The following is a 7,983-nucleotide window of genomic DNA, read 5'->3' as shown; positions in this document are numbered from 1 at the left end:
GGTTATAGGGGTATGGGGTTATTGGGGTTTGGGGTTGTGGGGTTATGGGGGTTATAAGGGGTTATGGGCTATAAGGGTTATGGGGTTGGCCCCCACATATTGTACTGTGTGTGTCGGGGCAGTTGTGGTGGTGATGATGTTAATTAAGGCCGTAATTACTAATTACTATTACTAATAACGCACTCTGTGTCATCCCCAGGCTGTGCTGAGCGCAACGTGGGACAGAAGGCAGCAGCTGGGCACCAACTGTGCACCATCATTAGTGCACTATCACTTGTGCACCATCATTTGTACACCATCAGCTTTGCACCACCGCTCGTGCACCATCATCTTTACACCATCACTTTACATCACCACTTCACACCTTCAGTTGTGCATCATCACTTGTGCACCATACCTTTGCACCATCACTTTGCACCACTACTTTGTACCATCATTTGTACACCATCACTTGTGCAGCATCACTTTGCAGCATCCCTTTGCACCTTCAGTTGTGCACCACCACTTTGCACCATCACTTGTGCACCATCAGCTTTACACCCCCACTCTGCACCAGGAGCAGAGCTCAGCAGCTGTTCCCTGTTGTGTTGTTGTGTTATTGTGTAGTTGTGTTGTTCCAGCCCTGCTCACACTCGTGTGTTTATTGCACCATTATGGGCTTTTTTCCCCCAATAAAGCCCCACTCACAGCTGCAGCTTCATCCTGGCTCGTCCCCCTCCATCTTCCTCCTCCTCCTCCTGCTGTTGTTCACCCCCCGGCTCCGCTCACGACGCAGCCGCAGCAGCGACACCAGGGCACGATGGGCGCTCATCACACGGTGGCTGTAGGATAATGGGAACCCATAGGGGATAATGAGACCCCATAGAGACCAATGAGACCCCATAGGGGGCAATGAGAGTCCCCATAAGGGACAGTGAGACCCCATAGGGGATAGTGAGACCCCTATAGGGCACGATGGGCGCTCATCACACGGCGGCTGCAGGGACAATGAGACCCCATAGAGACCAATGAGACCCCATAGGGGATAATAAGAGCCCATAGGGGATAGTGAGACCCCACAGGGGACAGTGAGACCACACAGGGGACAGTGAGACCCCATAGGGGACAGTGAGACCCCATAAGTGCCAATGGGACCCTAACCCTAACCCCATCCCCAGCACTCACTTGAGGTTGGAGAGCTCGAGGATCAGCCCCCCCAGCACCGCTGACGCATCCTCACGTGGTGCCACCTCCTTCCTGGGGGTCAAAGGGGGTGAAAATGGCACCAATCCGGGGCTTTTTAAGCCCAAAATGAGCTCTGGGTTCTGGTGGGGGGAGGGGGGTCCGACCTGGGGGTGCAGCTGGGTGAGGCCGGGTCCCCATCGGCGTCCACAGGGCACAGAGGGGCTGCAGGCTGGGAGGGGGTGGGTGGCTGGGGGGGAAATGGGGTGAAATGGGGGCAACTGGGGCAACAGGGGATGAACTGGGGGGAACTGGGGTGAATGGGGGTGAATGGGGGGGGATTGGGGGATATGAGAGTGACTTGGGGGGGGACTGGGGTGAATGGGGGTGAATTGGGGGGGATTGGGGGGATCTAAGAGTGACTTGGGGGGGAATTGGTGTGACTTGGGATGATTTGGGGGTGAATGGGGGGGAACTGGGGTGAACTGGGGCACCAAGGGCTGAACTGGGGGGAACTGGGATGAAATGGGGTGAACTGGGGGGGACTGGGGGGATCTGAGAGTGACTTGGGGGGGGAACTGAGATGATTTGGGGTGAATGGGGGCAAATTGAGGGGGACTGGGGGATATGAGAGTGACCTGAGGGGGGACTGGGATGAATTGGGGTGAATGGGGGGAAATTGGGGAGGATTGGGGGATCTGAGGGTGACTTAGGGGGGGACTGGGATGAATTTGGGTGATTTGGGGGTGAATGGCGGAGAACTGGGGTTAACTGGGGTAAGTTGGAGTGATTTGGGGTGAACTGGGGTAAATTGGGACAATCTAGAGTGGAATGGGGGGTAAACTGGGGTGAACTGGAGCTCTATGGGGTGAAGTGGGGCGCTATGGGGCTGTTCCCTATGGGTTCTCATAGTACTCTGGCATTACCTGCAGCAGCTCAGTGTACCCCCTGGCACCCCACTGTGCTCCGGTGCTGAGACGTGGGGCAGCCCCACAGTGCCAGCCCCATAGCGCTCCTCATGCTCTGCCCCACAAGTGGGCTCCGCTTTGGCTGCCCACTCCCCCTCCAATGGCTCTTTGGTGGCCTCAATGCATTCTGTGCCCCCATCGGTGTCACTATGGGGCTGTGGGGTACTATGGGGCTGTAGGTCCCCCATATCAGGGCTGTTCTGGTCCTCCTGCTGCTCGCAGCCATCCATCCCATCCTGGAACAACCCCCCCCATAACCTGTGTGTTCCCTGCCCCATAGCCATGGGGAGCTGTGGGGTGACGCTGGGGGGGCAGAGGCCCTGTCCTACCTGTGCCAATGGGGCCGCTGTGGGGCTGAGCTCCTCCATCACGCTGAGCTGTGGGGCGGCTGCTGGGCCTCCGTTATCAGAGCGGCTGGGAACCAAACAGACCCCAAACCCCATCAGCTGGGGGGCACCAGGACCCATTGCTGGCCCCAGGCCCCATTCCTACCCCCAAGCCCCATTTCTGCCCCCATTTCCACCTCCAGCCCCCCCTCTGCCCCCCACCCTCCCATTTCCCCCCATTACCTCTCTGTTCCATCTCCATGCACTGAGTCCATCCCTCCGCCATTGTCCAGAGCGTCGCCTCCAATCATGGCCCCCATACTGATGTCCTCCATATTGCTGTCCCCCATATTGCTGTCTCCCCCCTTGGTGTCCCCCATATTAGTGTCCCCTCCACTTACATACCCCTCATTGCTGCCCCCTCTATTGGTGTCCCCCCCATTTCTGTCCCTCTCCTTGATGTCCCCTCCATTGATGTCCCCCTCATTGGTGTCCCCCATATTGCTGCCCCCTCCATTGGTTTCCTCTTCCTCGGTGCCCCCCATATTAGTATCCCCCCCCTTGGTGTCCCCTCTATTGATGTCCTCCCCCTTGGTATCCACTCCATTAGTGTCTGCCATATTGGTGTCCACCATACTGGTGTCCCCTCCCTTGCTGTCCCTCCCCTTGGTGTCCCTGTCCCCTCCATTTTTGTCCCCTCCATTGGTGTCCACCATATTGGTGTCCGCCATATTGGCGTTTGCCATATTGGTGTCCCCCCCCTTGGTGTCCCCTCTATTGTTGTCCTCCCCATTGGTGCCCCATCCAATCATGTCCCCCCCCTTGCTGTCCGCCATATTGGTGTCCCCTCCATTGTTTCCCCCCTCATTGGTGTCCCCTCTATTAGTATACCCTCCATTGATGTCCCCCCCCTTGCTGTCCCCCATATTAGTGTCCCCCCCATTAGTGTCCTCCATATTGCTGTCCACCATATTGCTGCCCACCATATTGCTGTCCCCCATATTGCTGTCCCCTCTATTAGTGTCCCCTCCATTTGTGCCCCCTCCATTGATGTCCCCCCCCTTGCTGTCCACCATATTGTTGTCCCCACTATAGTCGTCCCCCCCCTTGTTGTCTCCCCTCAGTCCTGCCCTGACTTTGACATTGGGGCCATCATGGGGGTCAACACCTGCAAGAGGAACAGCAGCTGCTTGGACGCCATTTTGTGGCCATTTTGAGGCCCTTTGGAAACCATTTTGTGACCATTTGGTGGCCATTTTGAGGCCATTTTGCGGCTGCTTGGAGGCCATTTGGTGGCCATTTTGAGACCGCTTGGAGGCCCATTGGAGGACATTTTGAGACCATTTTAAGCCCATTTTTTGGCCATTTTGAGGCCATTTTAAGTCATTACCTGTCACCTGGCTGCTCCTCCTTTTGCCCATGGCGCCGCTCACCTGAGGGGAACACACGCCCATTGAGCATTATTTCCTCACTATTTCCCCTCAAATCCCCCCTGGCCGCCCGGTCTCTCTCACTCCACGTCCCAGAATAACACCGTTATCCCGCTATAACGAGGCCCAATGGCGCCCATCCCGCCCCAAGGCCCTTCCCGGCCCCGCCGCCATTTTGCTTCACCTCAGCTCCCGCCCGACGCCTTCCCGCCTTTTTCACACCGCGCGCTCTGCGCCTGCGCCGCGCGGGGGACGCTGGGAGTTGCAGTCCCCGGAGAGACGTAACGCGGCGCAGCGCGGGGGACACTGGGAGTTGCAGTTCGCGGCGCGCCGTAAAGCGCAGCGGGGTGCGGCGCTTTTGCGACAGCGTCGCCGTAAAGTGCGGAGGTGTTGGCAGCCCCGTAGGAGGAAGCGGTGAGTGGGGACAGACCGGGACCGGGGGGGTCCGATGGGGGGGGATCGAACGGCGGGGTCCAATAGGGGGGGGATAGACCGGGGGGGTCCAATGGGGGGGATCTAATGGGGTGGGGGTCCGATGGGGGGGGTTCAGTGGGGGAGGGGGGGGGTACAACGGGGGGATCCAATGGAGGGCGGGGGGATTCAATGGGGGGGGGGATAAAATGGGGGGGGATCTAATGTGGGGGGGGGTCCGATGGGGGGTGTACAACCGGGGTGGGTCTGTGCTCTGTCTCAGGCATACAAGCCTGTTGGAAGGAGTGCATTGAGGCTGCAGCGCCCAAATGATAAACCTGAGTTTGCTGTCACCAGCAACCAAGCTTACGGTTAATTTCTGAAACAAGATTAGTGATAGTATTTCCAGGCAGCTGGCACAGAAGCTTCTTGGATTACAGTGCTGACAACACACATTCACCAGAGCCAGCAATTACAAAAAAATTCCCCACTCCCACCAGAACTTGAAGGACAGAGACCAATTTAGGTTTCTTCACTCTCACGAAGGGGAGTAAGTAAGAAGGTTCACTCAGTAATTCAACCTTACAGAGGCTACTTAGTAATTCTGTGAATTTAAGGAATTATAAAATGATGGATAAAAATCAGAAGTATTTTGTATTTAAATATATGTATACATTATACAGTTATTCTAATGCGACATCAAATGATTACCATTTTGCCCACAGATGTGAGAACTGTTAAGAGAAAATATACTTGCTTTTAACCACTGTAGATCACTCATGGCACATACCTAAAGACAACATAACAGCTGAAAGCAGTAAATGGGAAAAACACTGTACAAAGTATACAGATTGGGCTGCACGTGCGTCAAGTGATTTATTAACACAACGAGGTTGGGGGGGGAAGAAGAATTAAGTTTGATACCTGTTGTCTTCGTTTCTCCTCTTCAATAACAGCTTTGGCTTCTGCCTCTTTTATCTGTCCAGACATACAAAGTGATAAGTAACTGTTGTAAAAGCAGGTAAAACTATTATCTTACAGAGCCATAATTTATAGAACAGTTCTCAGAAAAGCGAGCAAAACCTTCGCCAAGTGAGCTGTGAGCTTACTCAGATTCTAAAACATTCTGTGAAAAACCTCTATCAATTCATGTTTGAAAAACACGGAACATTAGAGACGCTACCATGTTATAAAACTAAACTTCTGACTAACTGGAAAATTCAAATGACAAATATAAAACCTGGGGAAAATATAAATATATATATTCATTAATACCAGGGAAAAATTCCTTAATAAAGTCACTCTAAGCTTTCAGTAACTCAGTCCTCAATTCAGCACACTGTACACTGATGGGTAAATCCTTATTTATGTATGTAATTTACACTCACACACTTCATTCCAAGTAGTTAAATATGCCCTGACTGCTAGAGCAAAAGGAAATCTCCACTTTTGTACCAAATGACATATTGGATAATGCATACTCATATTGTTCGACTGCTCTTGTCGTAATGGAAACTGTCAATGCAATTACATTTGCTTCACCATCAGAAAGTTTTATGAAAAATAAAACCTGGAACTACAACTGATCACTCTACAGAACTGTTACATAGCATTCAAGACAGCAAATTAAATGCCAGAAACTTAACCAGTTCATGCACCACTTCCTCATGTTTCCATAAAAGGCCTAGAAAAACAATGTGGATACTCTGTCTCTTTAGGTGAGATTATGCAGCAGTTTCTTTACTTCAAACAAAATTATTGGAGAGCATCCATGTTTACAATGGGCTGAAAAGCACATGCAGTTGCTGAAAGCTCTCTGTAATTGTGGCAGTCACCTAATACTGTGTGACAGGAACACACAAGATAACACTTTGCTAACCTTCAAAGTAAAAGTAAGGCCTAAATGAAGTGCTTCTATAGCTCTCACTAGCAGTAATGATTTTATTATCATTGATTAGCACTTCTTGGCTGAAGAGGAAATCTCCAGTTCCAATGTACATTAAAAATAAAGAGGTAATAGAGCATTACCTTAACATAGTGTTTCATCAAGTGAGTTGACACTATCTACAAGTAGTGCAATTCTCAGCAATAAGCCAGATTCAATAGTCCAAAAATTAAATGTGCAATTAAACTGTACGCTGAGTTACACTGAATTTCTTGCTATTACTGTCTTGAAAAAATAACGATCTGCCTGTTTTTTCCAACTTTTCTCAAGGCAATGAAGATAACATAACTAAAATGGATACACCACCTCAGACGCCTTCCGTTTCATATCCTTGCATAACACATCACACTCCAGTGAAACTTGGCCTTCTTGTATCTTGCTGCACTGTACTTCCTGTTAAGTATAAATTGAATTGTTTGTAATTCATTTCCCTATATAAAAATTTAATTATAACGTTCATTTTGTTGGGAAAATTGTAAAACAATTTTATTCGGTATATTTACAGAATGAAGCTAATAAATAAATATTATTTGAAACTGTAACTGTATTCAAGCATCCTTTTCTATTTTCCTTCTTTCTGATAAGCTAAACTGAATCAAGAATAAATCAAGTGGTTCAGTTTAATTTTTCTTGTCTTTTTTTTGACTTATTTAAGACAAAGCAATATAACCTTGTGAACTCTGTTACAAAAGATACCATGCAAAGTAACTAATAAGTAACTCTTCTGAAACTTCGTATCAATTCTCTAAACTGGCTGAAACTACAGGGCAAGGTCTGGTCATGGGAAGATCTCCCCTACTTCCTTCTCCTTCCTCCCCCTTACATCGAAGGCCAAAACAAACAAACAAACAACAACAACAACAGAAAAAAAAAAAAACCAAAAAAAAACCACCAACAAAACCAAAACAGAATACCAGCACAGAGAGAAAGTTATAATCTTTAATCTATACTACTAGCCTATGAAGAATTTTGTCAGGAAAGCACAGTAACATAGCCAGAAGCTATTCTGGTTTTCATGCTTTCTGACAATATCCAGAACAATTTTCATAGCATACAGCAAAATCCAAAAACTAACTTCTTCAGAGCAATTCCAGCATGCTAAGATAAACCACCTGCCTAGATGGTTAAGAATATGGTCCACTACAAGTTGTGGGTTACAAATTCAAGTGGTTTATACGACCTTGCATGTTTACATGCATAGCCTCATGATGCAACAGTTAACTTCAACACCAGAAAAGGAAGAAAAAATCCTCCTGTTTTGCACTCAAATTATGAGCTCCTACATTTGATATTAATTGTGATGGTTCAGATGAGGCATATTTACAGAGCAGCTTGGAATACGTGTCCTGTCAACTCCCAACTTCACCAGTAGTATACACAGACTGAAGACTGGTAGAGGAGAATTCAGCTGCAAATATTAGGTACTCAATTCTGTTTCTCCTTATCTTCAAGATCACAGGCTGCAGGCACAGAAGACTAAATATACAGGTACACTATCCTATCCAAGCTAAGAAAGAAGTACACTATCTGCTGTAAGAATGCAGCTCCAAGCAAATATGCATAAGGACCTTCTGGAATCAAAGATATCCTAATTACGATCTCAGACAAGGGCAGATGCATAAAGCAAACGTTAAAAGACATCATCTTTCACACTACAGAAACGAGTCATATTTCTGCAGTCAGATTAGCTGCAACTAATACACAGTCCAATTATCAGTGGCTTATTGGTTCTACCATCATTT

The sequence above is a fragment of the Coturnix japonica genome, chromosome 26, assembly GCF_054131305.1.
Source record: "Coturnix japonica strain WE chromosome 26, WE-NBRP24, whole genome shotgun sequence".
Taxonomy (NCBI): domain Eukaryota; kingdom Metazoa; phylum Chordata; class Aves; order Galliformes; family Phasianidae; genus Coturnix; species Coturnix japonica.
Note: the sequence above shows the minus strand (reverse complement) of the source record.